A 25,673-nucleotide genomic window follows, 5' to 3' on the forward strand; every position below is an offset into this window, starting at 1 on the left:
TGCTTGTGTCTCTGCCTCTCTCTGTGTGTCTCATGAATAAATAAATAAAATATTTAAAAAAAAAAAAAAAGCCTGCAATGTCTCTGGTTAGACGGTGGTGATCTCCACCACCTGCAGCCTTAGCGGACAGCAGTGTCAATGGGAGATTAGACCGGCTGGTGCTCAGGCAGGGTCTCAAGGCCTGGTAGTGCCGTGGGGTCACACGCTCCAAGGGCTCCAGGGAAGCCATTCCAGGAGCTGTTCAGGCCACCACCTGGGTGCTTGGCTCTTCACAGCTCCAAAGAGGCCCCAAGAGTGGGGCACCTTGTTTCCGGGCACCTACTGGTTGATTTCCAGTCCCTCGTAAAAGTCTCCATGTCTTCTTGACTCTGCTGAAAGTGCTGTTGTGACACCTTCCACAGACTTGTCACCCCACGATGAGGACTTATGGACTGGGTTCTGCCTTCCTCAAGGCAGGACCAGGAGACTGCACAGTGGGAGATTAAATAACAATCCATAAAAACTGCTGATAAGTCTGATGTGGCCTCAACAAATCTCAGCCCGGGTCAGGTTTCCTTGACACCGGTGTGTGTGTTCACTGCTCTTCTTTGGTTACCAGGAGCAGAAGCACACTCACTTGGCTTTCCAGGGCACCGTTGTGAGAATACCATAGAATCAAGGACAAAGAATCTCCACCAAAGAGCCCAGCCTTAGAGGACCAGGGCTCACCCAGAGTGGAAGTGGTTGGGGAATGGAAAGGTCTAGGAGTGAGGTTATTCTGGTGCCCCCTGGGTAGCATGAGAACCCTGTAACCGTGGCCAGATAGTCTCTATCTTTGTTTTTATAAATCTGTTCGACTTCTCCTCCAGATACCGTTCAACCCTCTATGTGTCCTGTTCAAACTCCTCAGAATAGGGTTTGAGGAATGTACTGTACTGTCATCCCTGACAGGCAGTTTGGCCCCAAACTACACCACACGTGACCCCTTAGGTCCTGGATAGGCTGCCCCAGATCAGTCATCTGCCCCCTCTGGGGGCAGGGTGGAGGGGTCCCAGGCAGGGTGCTAAGGCATCTACTGGGAAAACCCTTTGGCACCCCTGCGGGTATGTGGGCCTCAGGATGGTTTTCCAGCTCATTATAGCTTCTTTCTTCTTCCTATAAAGGATGTCTAGTAGTCAATATTTATGAAATTGGAGAAATAGGCTATTTCTTTTTTGAAATCATTATGAATTTTATTCCTTTTCCTTTCTTTTTTTTTTTTAAAGATTTTATTTATTTATTCATGAAAGACACACACACAGAGAGGCAGAGACATAGGCAGAGTGAGAAGCAGGCTCCATGCAGTGAGCCCGATGTGGAACTCGATCCCAGAACCCCGGGACCACTATTTGAGCCAAAGCAGACGCTCAACTACTGAGCCACCCAGGTGCCCTTGTAAGTAGATATTAAATCACATCAAGATACAATCTTTCAGTGACTTTCCATTACCTTCAGGCTGAAATCTTAACTCCCTACGTAGCATGGTATTCAAGACCCTTAGAATCTGGCTGCACCCAGTCTCATCTCCTTCTCTTCCATTCCACATTACTTCCTTTCCCACACAGTACACAGCTACACACACACACACACACACACACACACACACACACACACACACACACAATGTGCATGCAGAAACCCTATGCTTTAGCCACGTCCAAACTTTTCAGTCTTCTGCATTTATCATACTCTTTCATGTTTGGAGGCCTTTCTAGAACACCTTTCCCCTCTCTCTTCTGATTGATTCCTATTCATCCTTTGGGATTCAGTGACAAGTCTTTTAATGAAAACTTCCCCAACCTACAGAGCTGACTTGGATAACCTCTGTCCTGTGCCCACAGCATATGACCTACCTAGAGGAGCTCAGCACACTGCTTTGTAACTGTTGACTTGCTTGCTTATTTTCTCTACCAGATGACACATTCATTGCAAGAAGGGGCTATATTTTATTCGCTATGGTATCTTAATAGTCTGCGGAAGCTTAAAATTTTTTTGAATGAATAAAGAATACATGAATGAATGAACCTCCTCCAAAATGGGTTCCTGTTGCAGAAGCAATGAAATGAAGTTAAGTACATGAACTTTGGAATCTTGAATACCAGCTCTGCCACTCATGAGCTGAGTGACGTCGACTCCTCTGGGCCTGCATTTTTTGTTGGGTTGGGTAAAGGATTAGGAACTGGAGGCATGTGGCCTGAAGTGCTGCTCTCTTAACTCTAGACTCTCAAGGACTGTGTCCACAGAGGGCCATCAGAGAACATAAACAGGGCTTCCTGGCTCAGGACAGCTAGTCACCCATGAGATGGGACAAGATGTTCCTCCCTCTTGTAAGTCTTTGCTGTATAAACAGGACTGTTTAGTAGCAATTTTTGCTCCTTTAGCATTTTTACAAAGTGCTGCTTTGACTCAGTTTATTTTCTCTAATTGATCTTTATAAAGAACAAGGCTTTGGGATGCCTGGCTGGCTCTGTCAGAAGAGCATGCATCACTTAATCTCAGGTCTTGAGTTTAAACCCCACGTGCGTGTAGAGATTACTGAAACTAAATAAAAATAAAACTTTAAAATAAAATAAGATAAATAAAAATAAAGTAAATTTAAAAAGAGAAGAGCGTTTTGATTCTGTAAATTTGGAACTAGCAAAAAAGAGAATGTAATTAGAATGTACCTACGTGTCTAGACTTTCTGTGCTATAACTCCCACCACCATGCTGCTTTAAAAATTTTTTTTAAAAACCCAACTTTTATTTGAAAATATTTTAAAAATCCTTCCTACTTGAATCTTCTTGATTTGGAATTTTTCTTTTCATCAAAATTCAGTGTTCTGGGACAAATAGCGTCCCAGAGACTTTATTCTAACAATGGTATATGAAATGTTCAAAAGGACCGTGAAATAAATGGATCATCCGAAGGACTTGCATTCTGGGCAGGATGCAGCTCAACTCGCCCATTGCCAACTTACTGGTTAATACATCTACTGGCGGAATGTGCTGAATGTGCCCGAGCACGTGATTTCAGTTAGTTGTTGATTCCAAACCCATTGTCTTTCAAGTTTAATATTGGTCCGCCTGGTCACTGTGGCCAAGAACTGTGAGTGGAAAATAAAGACGAGGTGGGTTACTGGCCCCCAAGCGCCCCTCAAAGGCAGACCTTGCCTTTGATTGGGTTTTTATGTGGATGCTCTCTCCCCCTTACGGTGTTCAATACCCCTCGCGCTGCATGCCAGAGCTGAGTTATTGGCGGGGGAGTGTTTACTTGCCTTCTGGGGATAAGCTTTTAATCACCTACAAAGAGCGGTTGGCCTCCCCTAAAAACATTTCAATAAAGTGGGATTCAGCCCTTGGTCGATTCAGCCCTTGTCAGCCCAGATTTCCTCGTGCCAATATGCACCCAAGCCAGCAACGGAGGTCAAAAAGTCACTACGCATTGGCACGTCTTGCTGGCTGGCCTGTTCGGTAGATCCTTATTAAAACACAGGTGAACGTTGGCTAGCTTTTTTTTCTCACTATTATAAACACCGTCGTGTCCATTTTCATCCCTTTCTTGTCTCCTGCCTTTTGCAAAGACGGCTGTTATGGCTGGTGGACACGCTGAATTCATCGGTAGAGCTGTGAGCTTACAGGAGATTCCCAGCATCTCAGATGATTAGTGCTGATGATGCACATCAAGGGGTGAGGGGGTGTTATGAGATGACCCGGGAGCTGGCCAGATGGACCAGAACAGTTATGGGCCAACCCCTTCCTGGGATCCAGCTCCTCCGAGAGGAGGGCGGCTGAGCTCTCTGTCCACTAGATGGCACAGTGGCACTGGGCACACACAGCTTGGTGTGTCCCTGGGGCTCCTGCATGCCCTGTTCTGGCTTGATCTTCCCTGAATGAAAGCTGGTGGACAGTAAAGGCAAGGAGCTGGGGATAAACTCCCTGATATCCTGTATTTATCTTGGAACTATTTCTCTAAATCTTCAAGTACACGTCATGAAACTGTGTGGGTTTTGTAAAACTCTGGGCAATAACTAACGACGAGGAACCACAAAAATACAAAAATGCTTGATCGTGTAGGAGGCATGCCATTTCAAGTGCATCCGACCATCTCTGATACTTAGGAAATGTATCCTGCTATTTTGAGGAAAATATGTGACTTACTGAGCTCTTGTGTTATGCCACGTTGTCTTAAGTGCTTTAGATGCATTCATTCATTTAATGCTTATAATAATTTGTGAGGTGGGTGCTATTAACATAGTAATTTTGCAGACAGGGAAGCTGAGGCACAGACAGGCAAGTTACAGTCACGGAGCTCTTAAGTGCTGGAGCTGAGACTCAAACCTTGTGAGTCTGGGCTCTTAATGACTCTATAATCCACCAAAGAAAAGTCTGGGGAGCTCTGAAAATAAATTTTTTTATGCTTCCCCATTACAAAAGTCTTAGGCTTTAAACATTTTTCTCCTTAGTATCCCCCCTTTAACAATACTGCATTGGGACATCACGCTCTACGTCAGTGTCGGCGTATCCATGCTCTCATGTTCTAGTTTTACAGTAAATGTCACCGTCCTTACAGAAATAATGCTGGGATATCATAATTTTTTGTCCTTCTATGTAGAAGAATATTGCTGTAAAAATATTGGCCTGCTGATTCTCATTCTTATTTTTATTCGCAGATAGGGAAATTAATATGCTAAGCCATTTATCCATTTAAGGATACTAAAGCCATGGCTAGAGAATTTGTTCTTCCATTTATTCACTGACAGTAGAGAACACATGCAATGCCTGGTCCTGAAGTTAGAGAACTCGAGCAGGTTTGCCATCTTCACATCACTCACCTGTGGGAGAGGAGACAAACACAGGAAAAGGCCATGGAAAGCAATGTCTTTGGTGCTGTAAAAGAGCTTTGGGCAGTTGTAGGGGGAAGGGGTCGCCTAAGTCTTTGGGGGTTGGAGACAGCAGGGTCAGCTTCACAGAGGACAAGAACCCTGGGCTGAATTGTGATGAATAAGCAGGAGTCCCCTAGGTAAACACAGTATTCCCAGGGAAAGGGAATGCTCAGATTTGGACACTGTGGGAGATGCACCTGGGAATTCCCAGAAGCCAGTCACCAAGTTCATGTTCGGGAGTCAGTCAAGTTGGAACTTCATTCCGTAGCCCATGGAAAGCCACGCTGGGCTTTCCAGGAAGGAAGTGATATCATCAGGCTTGTGTTTTAGGAAGTTGACTCTGGCCTGGAGGATGGATGGTGGGGGGTGGGGGTGGGGGGGACAGCAGCTAGACTGGATGCAGAGCCCTGTTAGGAGCTTTTGGCAACAGTCAAGATGAACTCAGGTCACTAGGGTGGGGCACGCTGAGTGGGATGGATGGACAGAGTTTTAGAGACGTTTTAGAGAAACTATAAGTAGGGCCTTTATTTGTATATGTAGGTATGAATAATTTATAGCGCGCTTTCTCCTGCAAAGGATTTGAGGTAGTCCTGCAGGACTTGATCGGATAATTGCAGGGGCCAAGGGAGAGGGAATTACCCAACAAGATTCCCATTCTCTGGATTGGATGATGTAGTGGACAGAGTGCTCTTAATCAATACAGGAAATGAAAGGAAAGGAGGCAGTGCTCAGGGGGTTGTCCAATGTTTGATTTCAAACATATTGCATCTGAAGAATTGTGGGCCATCAAGTGGCTACCAGGATCTGTCCCTTGTGAGCAGAGCTGAGGTCAGAAATACAGAATTTGGAATGATGAGCATAGAGGGTAGATGTCATTACAGACACTGATACAACTGTGAACTGGTAAGTTGTTTACAGATGTTTGGCTGTTTAGTATCTCATAGATCTCTCTGCATTGTATCACTTTTCTTCAAAAGTTTAAATACCATAAAGACAGCTACAGGGGGAAGTAACAGAACTGAGCCAGGAATATATATAGTGTCTCCAGGATTTCCCTCAGTCTGCTTTTTCTTACGCCTCAAGTCCTATGCACATTTTATAATCAAAGCTCTTCCCAAGATAAATCAAAGGCTGGTGCAGAGGGAGAAGCCCTGGACATTTTGCCCAGGTCATTTGCAGATTCTAGACAGCACTTCACCATCAGAGCTTGAGTAACACTCTGGTTTTTTGAAGACTTGGGAAGAACACACTTCCACAGCAGGTAAGCAATGGGAGAGGGCTGGAGCTGGCTTCAGGCTTGTATTTATTTTAAAACTGTGTAAATGTTTAAAATATGATATGTAAACTTTCTTTTACAAATTAGCCCTGATGGTTAACCATTAGGTTTCTCTAGGTGGGAGGAAACACTGTGCATTGTTTTGGAGAAGCGGAAGCAGAAAGGCCACTTGCTCGATGGTACAGGGGGTGAGAAAACGGGTTTGCCATCTGCTTTCAGCTTTGGCAAAAAAGAGAAATGGAAGGCAGATGTGCCAGCACTTAGGCGAAAGTATATGGGATGTACCTTATTCCTCCAACCTCAGAGCTTTTGCCCCGGTCACAAACAACTCCTGAATCCAAGTGGCTTACACCAGCAAACATTCATTTCTCCATAAGGCAACGTGAGAGCAGTGGATTGGCCATGGCTCTGCTCAAGGTCGTGGGCGGACTATGGGTTGGCATCTCCCATTTCCTTCTGGGGCTTAGACCACAGAAGCAGCCCTCATCGGCAACACGCAGCCTTGTAGCAGAGTGCAGATGCACAAGCCTGAGCCAAGCCTTGCAATCCCACTCCCACCGGTTGTTCAGAAATGGCTTGTGCCATGCCCACTTGCATTCCACTGGCCAAAGCAGGTCATATGGCTCAACCCAAAAGGATGTGTTATAGGAACGGACATGAATACTTGAGCGTAGTAATACCATTGGCCACAGTTATTCATTCTTTTGTCAAGTATTTATTGAATGTCAGCACTCTACTGGAAATCGATCTGTAGAATTAGATCTATTCCCTGTCGCCATGGAGCTTATAGTCCAATGTGGGGCACAAATGATAAAACCAGCAATTTCAATAAAGCCTGAGCCCAGTCTCAGATTTCAGACCTCTTTCAAAGGCAGTGGAGGCTGCATAGAATGATTGCCATGAACTTTTAGGATGAATTGTTTCGGAATGTTACCACATCAAGGCCTAAACAATAGTTTTCCATGGAAGGGGTGGGGAGTGGTGGAGTGAGTCTGTTCTTGAAAATTTTACTCAGGTCACTGGCCTCCTGGGACTCTTTATGGCTTTCTTTGCTGAGACAGTGGCAGGCCTAACGCGTTACCTATCTTGACAATTTTTTGTCCCACTTGCCCTCTGCAAACCGAATCCCATCTCCCTTCCCTGTCTGGTTATGTCCTGAATCAGGAAGGCCTTAAACAGATCCAACTCTGTGTTCGGAAACTGAGGATGAAGTCACCCTTGGCTATTTGTCTCTTGAGGACTAGCTGCCCAAACATGGAAAACTGAGTTCCTGCCATATTCCTAGGCCTTCTCTATTACCCGCCATGCTCTTCTAAACCCTCCTGGTCATACTTTGACCCAACCTCCCAAGGTCTTAAGGCTCCCACCCAATGATTCACTTTACACTTGTTGGACCCCCCAGTCTACTCCCTCAACATCTTAAAAGAAGGCTATCTCTCAGAAGACTCTTTCTTGTGGGTGCCGTTTTTCCAACCCTCTTGAACTCAAGACCAGGAGATTCAGGAATGTTCTCCTTACTCCCCAGTATGGTTTCCTATACACTCCTGTAACATTCTGTGTGCCTTTGAATGGTGAAATTATTGGTAAATATATATATATATATATATATATAATATATATATATATATATATAATCTCCACTGGGGTTCAGGGGAGGCCCTGGCAGAGGATGATTGCTGCTTTTCTTCGTACTCAGTGCTTAGCGCAACCAAAATGTTATGCAGGTATCAAGGGGTGCACCTATGCACACGGCAAACAGGTAATGCCCAGGGAGGGCTTTGAATTATGGCAAACCAAGAGTTTCCATCAATGACTCATTCAAACTTACCTTTTATATGAGTTCTGGCATCAAGAACAGTGACCCTGGACATTGGGATATAAATACACCCAGAGGTTCTAGAGAAGTTTACACAGGACTAGTTAGGGCTGAAAGCAAGCCAGCCAAGTGGGGAAATAGCTCAAGTGCCCTGTCTGCAAAGCTTTACTAAGATTTATTTGGAAAGTTATGGTCTCTCCCAAAATGAATCCACAGATTGCCTTGCTCTGATTATAAGAAGAACATTGAGATCTTTATTAACAGTCATCATTGGATTCTTTCCCTCCTTAAGGAGATTAATTAGGTAAATTTCTTTACAGTAACACCAACTTTCTTGGAAAGAAACCATACAACTTCAGAATGACTTTGAGTTTATATCTGAAAACCAAGCAATGTTAATGTTTACAGTTGAGAATGTGGAACATTAGGTTTTAACAGATGTTGATGTCATTCTTGGCATCCTGCAATGATATAAACTACTCTGTGAAGAGGTAACACATTGTTAAATGTAATCAAAATGCAAAGAAAGAAGTTGAAATGTACACACACTCACTGTTCAACCCTGCCTCCCACTTACCCACCCTGCGTTTGCCATCTGAGCTGAACCAGAAAATGGCACTTGACATGCCCCCATTTATCACACATGTCCAGATAGAGAGATGAAGGCATTTCTTCCATCCTATTTAGTGGTTTGATGCTGTAGTATTTTCAGAGAAGGCCAAAATTCCCAAGGGAAGACAGGTCAGTTCTAGTCCTGGTTTTGCTATTACTTGTTGCATGACCTTGGACCAATCACCCACTGAGGGCCTCAGTTTCCCCATACATAATGGAAGTCTAGGTTCACTGGCCTCCAACAATCAGCATAAAACTGTTTAAAGAGTACTTCTCTTGTTATTTGGGTGGACGGCCCAATAGACAGCCATCTGACAACCACCCCCCCGTCAAACCATGGGGGGGGGGGGTGAATCTCAGAACTTAGAGCCTGATTCTAAATCTACCGGGTGAGTTATTGAAGTCCTGAACTGGCCTCATGACAGTCAGGGGCTGAGACATTTCTGAGACTGCCTCAAACAGAACTTTGTGAAAACTGGCTCTGAAGATCCCGTACCTCCAGCTCCCCCTGTCATCTCCCTGCTCTTATGATTTTCAGAGTGTCACCATATGTGATTATCTTCTCACATTACTGCAAGGTGGGCAGGGCAAGAGTCTTAAACAGAATTGCTAAATGAAGTTCCAATGTGTTAGGTAAATTGAAATTTTCAGGCACAGTGTAGAATTCCTCCCATAGTACTGGGGAGAGGACATCTCTCTGTGATTTCTTAGTGTGCCTAAAATCATTCCACATAGCAGCCTTAGATAAGCAGGTTGCTTTGGGAGGAATTTGACAAGCCCCAGATTGACCTGTATGCCTAATTTCCCCTAACAGTGAGTTTGGTTCTCTAGAGAGGCTTAAGACCTGGCCAACCTTTTAGTAGCCCTTTTGACCACTGAGTGATCCTAGTAATAAACAGACTTTCCACTTACGAAGTTATAGGATAGGTTTAACTTCCCTCCCATGCCACCTTTCACCTAAAATGTCAGGTGGATGAAACTTAAATAGCTAAGGGTACCCTTAGGACTCCAAGGGTCTCAGAGCAGGTTTCCTTGGGCCCGGTGAGTCCAAGAGTTCCTGGCATAGCCTGGAGGTTTGGGCCTCCCAAGAAAGCAGGAATGTTGGGCTGTTTTGCACTGACTGCCCACACCCTCAGAATACCATACTCTATTCTGGACTCTATCACTTCAAAGTGATAGGAAAAAACAACAGGAAAGCACAGAGGTGAGCCATGATGATGAGTGGATTGGAAAATTATTTTATGCATGAAAATGGAAAAACGGGGCGAGTTCACTTTGGGGAGAGATAGTCAAGGGGAGGATTGGTAATCATCTTCAAACACACAAAGATTATTTTATGAACACTGAGGCCATTTGCTCCCCACGAAAGAGTTAACAAGGTGATGCAGACACACACTCATGCTCAGATGGATTTGGTTAGTGTGAGGAAGGCTGTCCTGCCAGTCAGAGCAGTAAAGCCTGAAATAATTCTAAGAAAACTGTCAAATGCTCTCCTCTGGCACCCTTGTAAGCAGAGGGACTTCTCTTCTGGTGAGATTGGAATTCCCTGACAGTAGTGGAAGGAGCAGGTCAGACATATACATTAGCACTCACCGTGACAGCTCTAATTTTTTTCAGAAAGACAGATTAAAATCCACCGACAGACCTACAGAAAACAGTGTTGAGTGAAAGCAAGAACATGAGAGAAGAAGGAAATATTTTAACTGTCAACTCTAAGAATTTTAAGTGTGAGAGCTGGGATACAGGGTCACAGCCTCAGGACATGTGAATGCCCAGCTTTGCTTCCCTCAACTATTCCTAAAAGTATCTTCAAGATCGAAGTAGCTGGTCTTTCAAGCTTCCAGGATTCCAGGATTATACCTGTGTTTTAGAAGAGTGTTTAGAAGTTGTCTATAAACTATATAGGAACGACTTCCCTCTGTCCTGTTGGTCGCTTGGGAAATTAGAAAAGAAGAAACAAGACTGTTTCAGTGTCAAAGGTCTAAGCCAATAGTGAGGGTTGCTTCTGCTATGAGTGCCTGGTTTGCAAAATGGCAACCTCGTCTGTGTGTGTGTGTGTGAGTGTGTGTGTGTGTGAGTGTGTGTGTGTGTGTGTGTGTAGATAACACATCTTTAGTAATAACGAAGATGTGTGTTGTGTCTCGAGCTGTTTCTTATTGTAGGGTAGGCTCTTGGCACTCTGGTGTCTCTAGTCATACAGCCATGGGCTGTGGTCAAATGGGTACTAGCCAGGAGAGCTCCCAAGTCTGTCTGCCTGCCATTGTCATCATAAGGGACCTGTGATCTCAGACAAGCTACCCCGCTTCCAGAGTTCCAGGTTCCCTTCTACAGAACGAGGCCATTAGAATAGAGCAGTTTCCTAAACATCAGTCAACTTGTGATTGAATATCATTATCTTTACCCTCCAAGTGCTACCTGCATTTTTATATTAATATCTTTTGTTACATTAACTCATTTTTAATTACATAATTTTTAAAAAAGAGTTTATTTATTTGAGAGAGAGAGAGAGAGTGAGCAAGCAAAATAGAGAGAGAGAGAGAGAGAGAGAGAGAGAGCACAAGCCAGGGGAGACACAGAGGGAGAAGCAGGCTCCCAGCCAAGCAGGGAGCCTGACGTGGGGATGGATCCCAGGACCCCGGGATCACGACCTGAGCTGAAGGCAGACGCTTAACTGACTGAGCCACCCAGGCGCCCCTACATAAATTTATTTTAAAGGGAATTTTATATCTTACCATATAAGGAAAGCTACCTTACTTGCCATAAATAGAAAGTAAATACAGTGAAAAAATTATGCAATTAAATTCTAGCTAATAACTGCTACTTGCCAAAGACTGAGCCTGAGGCTTGCTCTCTCTTTATTTATATTATTAGTTCCAAACTGATGCTTTCTTTTTAGCATAATCATGAGGGTTGAAGGAAATTTGAAAGACTGGCTCTTTTGAAAGAAAACTTTTTTGTTTTTAAATAATTTCAAACTTACATAAAAGGTATAAAAATAGTACAAAAGGACGCCAGTAGATCTTTTGTCTGGACTTGCCAGTTTTGAGCATTGGCCACATTTGCTTTATCGTTCCCTCTCTTTGTGTATGTGCACTTACAATTCTCGCCTGAACTACCAGGTAGGCTGCATATACCACACGCTTAATGCCCCAGCATGTACTTCCTAAGAACGAGCATATTCTGTTCGATAGCCACAGTGTAATGATGAAAGTCAGGAAACTCAACACCACTGCTCTCCTTCCACTAACTGCAGGCTATCCGTACTTGCTTCACTTTTGTCACTTGACCCAATAATGTCATTTATAGTTTTTTTTTTAAGATTTTATTTATTTATTCATGAGATACATACAGGCAAAGACACAGGCAGAGGGAGAAGCAGACTCCCTGTGGGGAGCCCGATGCAGTACTTGATTCCAGGACCCTGGGATCACAACCTGAGCCAAAGGCAGACGCTCAATCACTGAGCCACCCAGGTGTCCCTATAGTTTTTTTCCCCAGTAGAGGAATCAGTTCAGCTCTTGTGTTGCATTTAGTGGTGATGTCTGTTTGGTCCTCTTTAATCTGGAACAGGTCCTCACCTTTCTTTGTATTCCATGACATTGACATACTGGAAGAACGCAGGGCTAGTTCCTTTATAGACTGACCCTCAATTCCTGGTTGGCTGATGTTTCCTTTTGATTAGACTCAGGAGAGACTGGCGTACTTCCGATACAGCGTTATGTAATGCCATGTCCAGATTCCTATGAAATCATCTTTTGTATAAGAGAGAGAGCCACCCACACTTACCTGACACTGAGAGAGATTATTTCTATGGTTCCATTTAGTACATTTTAGTATATATTTCTAAAGAAACCCTTGGGACAACTGGGTGGCTCAGCGGTTATCTCCCTTCGGCCCAGGGTGTGATCCTGGAGTCCCAGGATTGAGTCCCACATCGGGCTCCCTGCATGGAGCCTGCTTTTCCCTCTGCCTGTGTCTCTGCCTCTCTCTCTCTCTGTGTGTCTGTCTCTCATGAATAAATAAATAAAATATTTTTTAAAATAAATAAAAGAAAGAAAGAAACCCAGACACTGGTGTTAACCTAATCACATTATTTATAATAAGCCACATGATCCAAAGTATTTCATGTTTTTAGAATGTAAAGAGAAGCTCCTCCTTCACACCCTTCTCTGTCTCTGACAGGGATTAATAATGCCTTTTATTGGAGAGTCAGGCCTGACCAGAGATAGAAGGTAAAGAGAAAGAAGGATTCATAAATTACATGTAGAGTGATTGAGTGGTTGTAGCAGTAATTCCTGCTCAATGTGACCTCCATTGTGAACAGAAGTGCAAAATAAATAATGGAAGAGAGTCTCTTGTGAGGATTTGGATCAAAGAAGTCTCCACAGGGTTATAGAGGCAGGTAGCAGACAGTGGTCAAAAAATACAACTCCAGGGGCAGCCCGGGTGGCTCAGCGGTTTAGCGCCACCTTCAGCCCAGGGCATGATCCTGGAGACCGAGGATCGAGTCCCACATCAAGCTCCTTGCATGGAGCCTGCTTCTCCCTCTGCCTGTGTCTCTACCTCTTTCTGTGTCTCTCATGAATAAATAAAAAATCTTTAAAAAAAAAAAAAAAGACTCAAGTCTGCTGCCCCTTCTGCTGTGGGAAGTTATCTTTGTAGTGCTTTGTTGTTTTTGTTATTGTTGTTGCTGTTGTTTTAATGTTTAAAGACAGAAAACCAACTCAAATAGCATAGGGAAAAAGAAGAATTTATTGGATCACTCTAAGCTTCAGGAATGGCTGGATCCAGGGGCTTAAATGACATCATCAGAGTGTCTCCCAACTCAGCTTTATTCTATGTTGGCTTCTTGCTCCACTTGGATAGAAAAAATGGTTTAAATTAACTTACATGATGACTATAACCTCAGAAGGAGAGACCCACTTTCCCAGCATAGCATGTGTCCCTCCAAAGTGGACTCAAAATGACCTTGTCTGGGTCAAGAGTCCATCACCAGGCCCATCATTGTGTTTTGAAAGGTGAGATACTCTGATTGGCCAAGGCTGTTCATGTACCTCGCATTTACTGGGTAATTAAGGCATGTGGTTGACAATACCACCAAGTATAGAAGAGATAGTTCCCCCGGGGAAAGATGTTATCCCAGGAAAAAAAGGATCAGATATTCAGTACAAAGTTATGATGCAGTATAGAGGATGGTTTATTGAGCTCTCTGATGTTGTATGAAGAAGAATTTGTACAGTATGGTAGCAGAGTCCAGGCTTTGGGTCTGAATCTGGACTGTATCATCCATTTGTATCATGGACATAGGCAAGTTCTCTCTGGCACCTAGTTTCTTCATCGGTAGAAAGATGATAATACGCCATTTCGCAAATACTCCAATCTGTAAAATGAGTAAAATTATCATATTATCAGGGTTCTTACTTGCAAACAAGAATTCACTTGATCTAGTTTAAAGAGAGAGAGATTTATTGGAGATAGTGGATGGCTCGTAGCACCCCAGGGGATTTAGAGAAATTGGCTTTGGGGTACATTTCCAGGAATAACTCCCAGAATTATTCCGTCTCACTGGCTTGATCAAGGCCTTGCAGCCTCCATCCACCATTCTAGTCGCAGTGGTGTAGAAATCACCACTACTGTCTACCCCAGAAACATACTGTGTCCATTGGCCACCATGCCCACAGAACAGAACAGCCTCCCCCCCACCCCCCGCCTCACCCTGCCACACCTGTCTCTACACAGCTCACTCCTGAGTCAGACTGTCAGGCATGTGTCTCATCACTAGACCTGCCTTTCTGTAGAGCGGCTTCATGGCCTGCAGTCTGTACAGCAAAACAGGGAATCCTGTCTCCGAAGGGGCCTGTGCTTGGCGCACTGGTCTACTGCTGCTGCTGTCTTGAAATTCTTAATAATTTGACCTTTGAACTTTTGTTTTCCTGGGACAGTGGAGCATGGGCACGGGCAGAGGAGGTGCCCTGGGCAACAGCATCTACATGTGCACTCAGATCTGCAGGTGTGAGGATGCCCAGTGCTGACGTCCTCACCTGTGACAGTCCAAGGCATCCAAGAGGTGGCTGGGCCGGGACCTGGGCCCAGGTTGGTGGTGGTGACGGCAGCTGTGGTGGTAGTGTCTGCTGCCTGGAGAGAGAAAGAGATCTGTAGAGGGTAGAGCAGGGACCGGAATGGGAAGCCACGTTGTCTGTGCCTCCTTGCAACCTCTGTGCAAAAATATGAATGCAGTGAATCTAATCTGATTTCTTTTTTTTTTTTTCCATCTAATCTGATTTCTATTCTCCAGCCTGAGAGTCGGGATAGGAACTGCTGGTGCTTAGTGAATTATTACAGAATAAAAACATACACGTGGGCATTGTAATAAACATGTTAGAGAATCGTTAGAATTCTTCAGAGTTTGGAGTCTCTGGTTTGTAAAACTGTGCAACATTGCAAAGCAAATATTTACAGGGTTAGAAGTAGAAGTTCGAAATTTGATATTGTCACATTTGATGGAAAAGAACACTATTTTCAGATGAAGCTTTACATGAAATCAATCATCAACAGGAAAATAGTTTCATGGTTAATTTTTCTTTATCATTGATTATACAGTGATGGAAAGCATAAATAGTTCTTCTGAATTATGTACAAATCATGAACACACTTTTAGTTTTCTGTATGGCCTCAGCAAATTATAGGAAATGCCAGAGGAAACATCAAAATGTCATTGTATAAATTTACATTTAAATTAAATTCAGTAGGGTACCTGGGTAGCTCAGTAGGTTAAGCGTCTGCCTTCAGCTCAGGTCATGATCCCAGGGTCCTGAGATGGAGCCCCATGTGGGTTCCCTGCTCACCAGGAAGTCTGCTTGTCCCTCTCCCTCTGCCTGTTGCTCCCCCTGCTTGTGCTCTCTCTCTCTCTCTGTCAAATAAGTAAACAAATAAAATCTTTAATAAAATAAAATAAAATTCAGACCTACACAAAACTGATTTGTATGAGAAGTTAAATCTTTTTAGAAAAGTTCTTCTGCAAGAATTATCAAGTCTAGGGGTATTAAAGTTTATATTTCAAAATTACTCATTAAAAATGTTGTCAGAGACTATAAAATATTCTTAACAACTCCAATAACAGTGGCATCAGAAAAGTCCTTCTCAAAATCAAAAATTATGGAAAATTATTTGTGTTCTACATTTGATAAGAGCAACTGACATCACTTTTGATTAAATTGATTGAAACTCATGTTGCTAAAAGCATAAGTGTTGAGAACCTAATAATACATGGATTTTTGGGAAAGCAGGTTAGAAAAATCTTAAGATCAGTCAAGATGGCACATTAATAAAGTATTGTCTCTTACCATCTGATTTAAAATTATGACACAATTTTTTTCAATTTGTAAATTTATGTTGCTATTAACACATTACTATGACACCATAGCACATTTTATGAGTAATAAAATGTTTTTAAAGAAAAATGGAGCTGAGTGAAGTAAGTCAGTCGGAGAAGGACAAACATTATATGTTCTCATTCATTTGGGGAATATAAATAATAGTGAAAGGGAAAATAAGGGAAGGGAGAAGAAATGTGTGGGAAATATCAGAAAGGGAGACAGAACGTAAAGACTGCTAACTCTGGGAAACGAACTAGGGGTGGTAGAAGGGGAGGAGGGCGGGGGGTGGGAGTGAATGGGTGACGGGCACTGGGTGTTATTCTGTATGTTAGTAAATTGAACACCAATAAAAAATAAAAAAAATAAAAAAAAAAAAAAAAAAAAGAAAAATGGATTATCTTGTAGTACCTTTAACTGCACCTTTCCCTCCTACTTTTTGAATTAAGGACCCCACATTTCCAATTTTCACTGGGCCCTACAAATGATATAGCTGGTGTTGGTTATGTGTTTGGAGCAAGCATGTATGAGCAAAGCTGGGAAATGTAGTTTGGGGAGGATTCAACTTTGGGAAGGAGGGTTTCATAAAGCAAGAAATTAGCTAGTCAGGAATAATCTGCACCCCACTTGCCTCACTGGCTGCCAAGCCACTAACCGTATTTATTTTCTCTCTTCCTTTGGGTAGTCCCAGCAATGCCTGAAAGAGGATTAGATTCATTGCATTAATCCCACCATTCTAAGGAAAGATCAGCAAATTCCAAAGGCCAGGCTGGTACATCAAAGAAAAGGAGCTCTCCCTCACCTCTCTGAGGGGTGGTTTCCCTAACTACACGTGACTCTTGGCGCTAACTTAGCTTAGGCACCTGCCTGCCTTCCAGAAGCTATTTTTGTTCTTTGATGCTTTATAATGCTGTATAATGCACAGAATGGATAAATTGCAAATATTTACCTTTCTCTAAAGTATTGATTTAAAACGATGAGTCATTTAGTCTTATGCCATTTTTATTTTCACTGAATGACCATGAGTGATTCTACAATTCTCCTCCATAAATATCCTGAAAGGAGAGGAAGAACAAGTCGTTCTGAATCGAGGAATAAATTTGATCCTATAAATCAGAAAGCTCAGGGAAGCAAGACTTGGCAAAGATGCAGTCGCTGTCAGTGTTTGGGTCTTACTTTTTTATGCCCCAGAGGACACCATGAACACTTGTGTGTGTGGATGGCCAGGTTCCTCAAATAAATCTTGTGTCTCGTTCCTGCCCCAAGATAGACCACCAAGCTGCCTGGGCAAGAGTGGTGGCTACAAAAAGAAGAATCACCAGTCTGGGACCCCTGGAAAGAGACCACTGAAACACAATTTGTTAGTGTTTCAGAGGTAGCTGATGCCAATTTCTTAAGTTTAGGGATAAGAACCTTGTGCCCAGGAGGCTGCCTCATAGGTCAGAGGTAGAACTGGGGTCTCCTGAGGGCTGAGGCAGAGTTCTTCAGCTTCCTCTCCATGTGGTCCATCATTGCCAAGACCAAAGTAACAGGTGTCCAAGGGCAGCTATTGAGTGGTCATAGAATGCCTATTAATCCCAGTATGTGGTGACTTCTCAGTCCAGAGCTCTCATAGACGGGAACATAATGAAGGAAAGGTCAAGACTGGAATACAGCTGTTTAGATTTGTAACTGGAATGTTGGAGTGAGATGGAACAGGAATAGAGGTCAGGAAATTGGCTCAGGCAGGGATTGTGGAGGTGAAAAAGTGAGTTTGTATGCCATTTCTGTGTAAGAGGAGAAGAGACAGGACATCTGACCTTAGCACCCCAAAATCTGTGTGTATGTGTACATGAGTGTGTGTGTGCATGTCATTTAAGAGTGACAGTTATAGGACTAATTCCTAGCTCTATCACTTACTAGTTATTCACTTGACAAATTAAGTCACATCAACTCTCTAGGCCTCAGATTCCATAGTTCCAAAGTAGGGAGAATTTTCATAGTTACTCCATAGGAACATTGTGAACATTAAATGAGATTATTGGGATCCCTGTTTGGCTCAGCGGTTTAGCGCCTGCTTTCGGCCCAGGGTGTGATCCTGGAGACCCGGGATTGAGTCCCAACGTCAGGCTTCTGCATGGACCCTGCTTCTCCCTCTGCCTCTCTCTCTCTGTGTCTCTCATGAATAAATAAATAAATAAATAAATAAATAAATAAATAAATAAATAGATTATCTATGCAAAGCACTTGGAACAGTGCCTGGCAATTGGTAAGTGACCCATAAATATGTGTGTTATCACATCAGACAACATATGACCCATACTTTTTAGGCTGTTGATTTTCTGGGACGCTGCCCACCAGGTATGCTTCCCACCTGTACACAAAACTAACCCCTTCCACACAGACTGCATGTCCTCACTTTTGTGCCTACAAAGGGATAGGTGCACATAACAGGTCCACTCCTCTGTTGGGGGAAGCCTGGTCCTCTAATCCCCACCTCAAACCTGCTTCTGACTACAGTTGATGTAGTCTAATGTCTACCAAGCCCAGCTTCTATCCCTTCCCCTAAATAAAATCATAGTCTCCCTCCCTCAATAAGAATGTGTGTGTGTGAATTTTCCTGTGAAATAAGTGAGACCTTAGAACTTATTCCCCGAAGTAGATTTTTCATTTAAAAAAACCCCAAACCATTTTTGCATGACTAGGACAAGATCACCACATTGAATAGAAGATTTTTATTCCTTATATAAAAAACAAACTTGTCCTTTGTTCCTTCTTTCAAATCACTTTCTGGGCCTCTGGAATTTCCTGGCCTTTGTGCCATAGTGACCACAGCTATTGAAATGTCTTTACTAAACCAGGCTGTTCTGAACTGACTGGGCACCCAGAGTCCTGCCCTTCTGAGGCTCCAGAAGGAGGGGGAATATCAGCAGGTCAGAGGATCTGGGGCTCTGTGGTTTCAAGAAAGATTCTAGCTCAGGCAAATTTGAACTAATCAGTAAAATGGGAAACCCAGAAGGGAGGGGACAAACACCCACATAGAAAAATGGAAAAGGACTGTGATGGCTAGAGAAGCTGTACACTCTCGGCAGGGGTTGAGGCAGCAAGGGGCCACTGTGTGGCTGCAGGTCACTGTGAACTGCTGTTCCCGCAGCTACCTGCCTGGACTGAGGCAAAGAAGGCTGTCTAGTGAGGAGCCTATACTCAAGCATCCCCCGGAGGGGCCATACCTCTGGTCTATAGGACTTGTGCTTCCCACTGATCACTGTTCACGGCAGGGCAACATCACTGGGATGGATTAGTAGTCTCTGGGCTCAGGGCAAGTTTTTGGTAGGTCTAGAAATATGGGTAGGGTAGGATAATTGTGGGTTTAGGGTAATCGTGGTGGCCGGGGCCTGTCCTTACAGTGTGATATGGCTTCCTCTGAAGGCTGGCCAGGTCCCGGGCTAAGAGAACTTGACTGTAGATTGTGACATTCTGGATTGATAAATCAGTAATATTAGTGCCTGTCCTCTCGCAATTTGCTCTCTCACTCAGTGACACACCCATCTCGACACATGCTGCACATCTACCATGAGCCAGACCTGTGCTATGTAACAGAGGGATGGAGAGGAGGAGATAGTCTCTGTCTCCAAATGGTTGGGTCTACAGGTGAGAAGTAGTTATGGAATTGTGATGGTTAATTTTATTTGTCAGCTTAGCTAGGCCTTGATATCTAGGTATTTGGTCAAACATTATTCTCAACATTTCTGTGAAGGTCTTTTTTCAGATGAGATTAAGATTTAAGTCAGTTAGACTGTGAGTAAAAGAAGTCAGCCTCCATAATGTGAGTGGGTCTCATTCAGTCGGTTGGAGGCCTTATTAGAAAAAAGACTGACCTCTCAGTCAATTCAACCAGCGAACTGCCTTTGGACTCAAACTGCAGCATCAACTCTTCTCTGGGTCTCCAGCCACTGCTTACCCTAAAGAGTTTGGACTTGCCAGCCTCCATAATCATCACATGAACCGATTCCTTCAAACAAATCAATCTCTCTCTCTCTCTCTCATTCTACTATTTCTGCTTCTCCGGACACCCTGACCAATACAGGAATGCAGTCTTCGTTGTATTGCCCTCTCGATGACTTTTGCATTTTATTACCCAATATTTATTTATTTATTTATTTATTTATTTATTTATTTATTTTTCTTTTTTTTTAATTTTAATAAATGTCTATTTCAACTGTTTTACAGTAGAATAAATGTCTTGATGACTGTAGATACGTAAGGCTGTTTGGTAGCATCCAGAGCCACCACAACAATGGTGGTCTTCCTGACGGGTGTGTAGTCTTCAGTAATTATAAGGGATTACTTGTCTGAAACTGCTGTTAAACCAGCAGGACTGCATTTATGCATCCGTCATTTTCAGGATTGTTGGTAACCTGGGCATATTTTCCCCAAATAACTTTGCCTCCTTGTGTCACAAGGCCCAAGGCCCAACTCACTCACGTTCACTTCAATGATAGTACCTTTGGTAATAACACCCAAAGTTGTATATAGTGGGGATGAGGGATTCTTTTTTACACCGAGTATTGGCAGGCAAAAGGTGGCTTTCAATTCAGGATGTGTTACATGGGCCTTTTTGAAATGTAAGCCCATTGGCCTAATGAATCTTTCGTATTTAGGTGGTTTTTTAGTAAAGCCGTCTCCAAAAAGCAGACTTTAGTGACCATCCTCTTCCATGCTTTCTTTTTTCTCTGTCCTGTTCGAATGACTTTTAATACTTCTGTTTCTTCCTGAGCACAAACTTTGGGTAAAGGAACTTCCCACTTTCCCGCTTTCTCTTTTCGCTTTTGTTTAATCATATTGGAAAGTACTTTAGCTCGGGACTGCCCCTCCCTGTCCAGTAGATACGCAGGTACTGCTCCCTGTGGAGTCTTCGAACGTGCATGAGCCTCTAGACCTTCTTTCTTTCTCTTTTTCTCATGGTAATCCAAACGATAGCCACAGCGCTTTCGGTGTAACTCAATATATTCATTTTGTGGCATGGTGAGGCCCCCCGACACCAAGAGGCTTTCTAGCTTTGGGCTCCCAGCGGAAAGAGACGGCCTCTTTTCTTTTCTTTCTTTTTTTTTTTATTGGAGTTCAATCACCTGTTTTCTACAGTGCTCATTGTAGCATCAGAAAAATAAATAAATAAATAAATACATAAATAAATAAATAATCTTTAAAATTTATTAATTAATTAATTTATTTTTCTGATGCTACAATGAGCACTGTAGAAAACAGGTGATTCAAACAAATGGCACCAAGATGGCCCTGTGAGCATCTTGCTGAAAACCCTTCTTTTCCCTATGCATATAGTGGCATGTATACCCAACAAAATTGGAATCATAGGTCTTTATCCTGTCCTTTTTTTTAAATAACATTAATTGTAAGCATTTTAAAAATGTTATTAAAATATGTGGGAAGATCTTTAGGGCCTGCCCACTTGTCTGTTTTTGTTGGAAATTTAAGTTGTTTCCTATTTTCTGTTATTATAAATAGTTTTGCTGGAAAAGTTTTTGTACATAAATTTACGTCTGCCTCTCTGATTATTTCCTTAGGGAAGATTCCAGGAAGGGGAATTACTAAAAACTCTGGCCTCATAAATGAGAGAATTATGAAAAATGGAAGGGGAAAATGCAATAAAGTAAATGAATTGGGTTACTCGACTCATTTTAACTGAGAAAATAAGAAACACCTGACCTCCTCTGGGGTCGAACTCATGATCATCCATGTTACTTAGGGAGACCAGGAGGCATGGTAGACAGAGCACTGGATTAGGGTCCAGAGCTTGAATTCTGGGCCCATCTCATTTCTCTTTACAGCCGGAGCTCCTGGACAATGTGCTCTGACATGTTCTGTTCCCAGTTCTTCATGCCCTGCCTACTTTGCACGAGATCATGAAGAGCCCATTGGCCGTTTATGAAAGGCTCCTTCACTCACCTGGCCTTTCCTCTCCCTTTAGAGCTAGGGGGGTGGGGGAACACTGCTTCTTCTATGAAGTCTTTCCAAGGATAAATCAGAAGCTTCTACTCTAATACTTGCTCCAAACTTCTAACATCTATGACATTGAATTACAATGATTTGTTCACAATTCTCTTCTTCCAATGGCCCCTGAGTCTGAGTCTAATTCATCTTTTCTCCCCACCAGTGCTTAGGATAGCACAAGGCATGCAGGAGATGCTCAATTAATGTTGACCAAAGAAATTGTCAAGTACTAAACAAACATGATATCATCCACAAGCATTTATTAAGCACCAAAGATGTGTCCCTGAACTCAAGGCACTTGCATTACAGTAGAGTAAATGTAAAAACAGTTAAGGTAGCATTTTCTAAGTGCCCAACTGGTTGTGCAGATACAAAGTGCTGTAGGATCTTGGAGCAGAGCAGGGAACCACTGCTAAGAGGGCTGTGGTGATCCAAGGAGACTTCTCGGACCAGACTCAGGCCTCTGAGGGACATTGGCCATAGACAAGGGGAGAACAAAAGATATCATCCCAGAAGGGGGAATTGTGTCAGCAAGGGGGTCTGGTGTCAGTATGTAGTCTGGTATGCAGTAGGCACTCTATGCAAACATGCTGAGTAAGTGAATGAAGAAGACAGTGCAGCACCACACGGTCTGAGAACAAGATGGCCAAGTGTGCCTTCCCAAACAGGCTGTTTATTTTGTCAGTACAAAAATATCATGTTGCCCAATAAATATTAACATATTGTCGAATCACTTCATCAGTTTTCAAATACAGCTACAAATGCTGTTTAGGTAGATTTTCTCAATGTTGTGCACAAAACTATTGGCCCACGTACTTACACGTGCTCATCCACCCCCCTCCATGTGCCACCCTAAATCTTCATCAGCACCTGTGTCAAGGGTGCTGTTCCATCAAATCAGCTTCCATGAGCAAGTGACAGGCAACTCAATGGTGACCTGTTTAATTCACTGTTTTGTTTTGTTTTTTTTTTTCCTAAACAGATTTTTTTTTTTTTTAAGACACTCTATTCTGTTTTGGCTGACAGGGCCCAACCTTTCATTTGTGCAAATCATATTGATCGCCAAAGAGCAACAATTGGGAGTTGCGGGGATTTATCACAAAGTCATCAATAAATTGCCAAATAATCACATGGGACCACATATTTTGCCTCCCAGCATCTTTAGAAAAGGGATTCAAACTTGTCTTTGAAAATAATGGGTTACAGGGGTGCCTGGGTGACTCAGGTTCGGTGTGTCTGACTCTTGGTTTCAGCTCAGGTCATGATTTCAGGGTCATGAGATTGAGCCCTGACTCCGGCTCAAACTCAATGAGGAGCCTGCTTGAGATGATCTCTCCCTCTGCCTCTGCCCCTCCTGCTCGTGCTCTCTCTTTCTCTAAAATAAATAAAAACATCTTTAAAAAAAATGGATGGGTCACAGAGAGATATTTTTCAGTTAACATTAGGTTCAGCTCTGAGTAACAGATCCCTCTCTCCCCTCCCAAAAAGGCAAAACAAGGTAGTAGCTTAATTCTTTCTCATACATAAGAATTTTAGAGCCAGGTAGTCCAGAATTTGTTTGTTGACTCCATTGTTAACAGATACACAAAACCTTTCTTGTCTTATTCTCACCTTTCCTAGGATGCAGCCTGCTTCCTCACACCTGAGGTAATGGCTGCATTACCAGCCATCTTAGCCACTTTCCAAACAGAGGGACAAGGGAAGAGAGGGAAGAGAGATGGTGCAACTCCTCCTTATTACAGAACTTAACAGAACTTTCTGGAAATCCCACACAACACTCCTGCTTACATCTCATCGGCCAGAACTTCCCTGGTCACACCAAACTGTAAGGTAAAGTGAGACGTGTTGTCCTCTAGCTGGGCATCAGTGTGATCTGCTAAAAATCCAGCCTCCGTTTGTTAGAAAGAGAAGGAGAAGATGCATGTTTTATGGGCAGAGAAAATACAATCTGTTTTCCGAATCCTAGGTTCTAATATTTCAGAGATGGTAAATCAGAAGTTTGTGGTTCTGGTTAGAGCACTGACATGTCTAGCACCCTAGTGTGTGTGTAGTGTGTGTATGCACACTAATATTTGAATAGACACCTTGTGTGTTGCGAATTCAACAATAACTTATAAATATCAGTTATATTTTTCAGCCTCAATTATTTTAGCTTTACTTATTGTGAAATATACATACAGAGAAAATGCTTAAAGCACAAATGTAACTTACTTTTAAATAGACCTTTCCAGTGCTTCTCCATCAGCGTTTCACTTGATCTTCCCAGTAACTCTGTGAGGAAGAAAGGGGAGCTTTCAGTACCATCGCTTGCATTTCAGAAGTGAGGAAATAGAGCAGAGATCTTTCCCAAGATTCAGAACCAATGGTAGGTCCAGAACTTGAACTCGTGTCTTCTGCCCTCAGAGCCCACGGTGTCTTACCCACTGCTGCCTCTCAGAGACTATAGAATCTTGCAAAATTTGGCAGAGACAGAAAAAGGTGAGTATAACTTTCTGGAAAATTATTGGCACTAAGAAACGACCAGAAAGGACTAGTGGTCGCTGTGGATATTTAAACATAAGATAACCTGAGAGTGGTGGTGTAAATGCAGCATGAATTACAACTTGAAATAAACAGTGTCTAGCGAGAGGAACATGCAAAACTGCTCTCAAAGATTTAAGATTTTACTATAAATGAAATGGAGAGGGGGAAAAGGACGTATCTTTGGCAACTCTTTCTCCTTGTCACTATTTTTGGTTCCCTGTCTGAAGAAACTTTTGAAGATTTCCTTGTAAGGACAAGAGAAAAAAAATATGCTGTGACCTCATGACCTTAATAGAAGCAACCATGAGTGAATGTTCTTCTTCACTAGCAGTTGGAAAGAATTGGTAGCGAACTGTAAAATCTTCCCACCCACCCACAAATGGCATAAATTGATGAAATCAGTTCAACAATCTCAAAAAGTGGTCTCTGGGAATCATTAGCTTCTACATTTCAGATATGGAATGTCCCCCAGGATTTGAATAAAGGGTGCACCCTAGGAAAGAAGCCGCCTTTCTTCCTTAAGTAGGCATTGGATCTGAGCCTTTACAGGAGATGTTTGGTGATATATATTTGGTTCTCATAAACTCTTTCATTTATGGAATTTCTTCTAGATGGTGGAAAGAAGCAATAAAGTGAATGTCTTGCTCCCGCGTATTTAGAGATTAGTTATAATTGTGTGAACAAGTTGCTGAGCAATAAGGAATAAAGAACTATTCTTCCCTCACAAAGGAATGTTGAGCCTACCCAGCTCATTTATTTATTAAACACACACTTAAATAATGTTTATTGAGTGCCAAGTAAGGACTTTACAAATACTAACTCATTTACCACTCCTAACAACCTTCTAAGGGAGGGATTCTTTTACCAGTGAGGAAACTGAGGCACACAAATTTTAATTAATTGGCCCCAGGTCAAAGACCTTGGATATGGACGCAGAACTCATGCTCTGGACCACATGCAGCTCTCATCTCCCTGTATACAGAAATCCAAGAAGAATATCTATTTGGCAATAAGATAACTTGGGAACACAGGTTATAATAAGATATTTATCAGATTAATGCCTTGTATAGTACATGACTAAAAACTCCATTTCTCTCACTACTACTACTACTACTGCTACTACTATTACCACGTGTAACACAAACGTGGGGTTTTCCTCTTATGACCCATAGGGCAAGGTATGGGGAAGCAAAGAGATTCCAT

General features: G+C 42.8%; 1 long non-coding RNA gene and 1 pseudogene across 2 annotated transcripts; both read right to left on the reverse strand.

Annotated features, from left to right (window-relative positions):
* Nucleotides 1-13,320: 13,320 nt before the first annotated feature.
* LOC140619972 (uncharacterized) lies at nucleotides 13,321-24,586 on the reverse strand. Of its 2 annotated transcripts, XR_012019731.1 has the most exons (5): nucleotides 24,368-24,586; nucleotides 24,159-24,218; nucleotides 15,341-15,496; nucleotides 14,628-14,801; nucleotides 13,321-13,966 (listed from the first exon to the last, which is right to left on the reverse strand). It is a non-coding gene; the product is annotated as an uncharacterized lncRNA (long non-coding RNA). The 2 variants fall into 2 exon arrangements; XR_012019730.1 differs by having other exon boundaries at nucleotides 24,159-24,586.
* LOC140619971 (ribosome biogenesis protein NSA2 homolog pseudogene) lies at nucleotides 20,233-20,962 on the reverse strand (annotated as a pseudogene).
* Nucleotides 24,587-25,673: the final 1,087 nt, after the last annotated feature.

The sequence above is a fragment of the Canis lupus genome, chromosome 28 (genome assembly GCF_048164855.1).
Source record: "Canis lupus baileyi chromosome 28, mCanLup2.hap1, whole genome shotgun sequence".
NCBI lineage: Eukaryota > Metazoa > Chordata > Mammalia > Carnivora > Canidae > Canis > Canis lupus.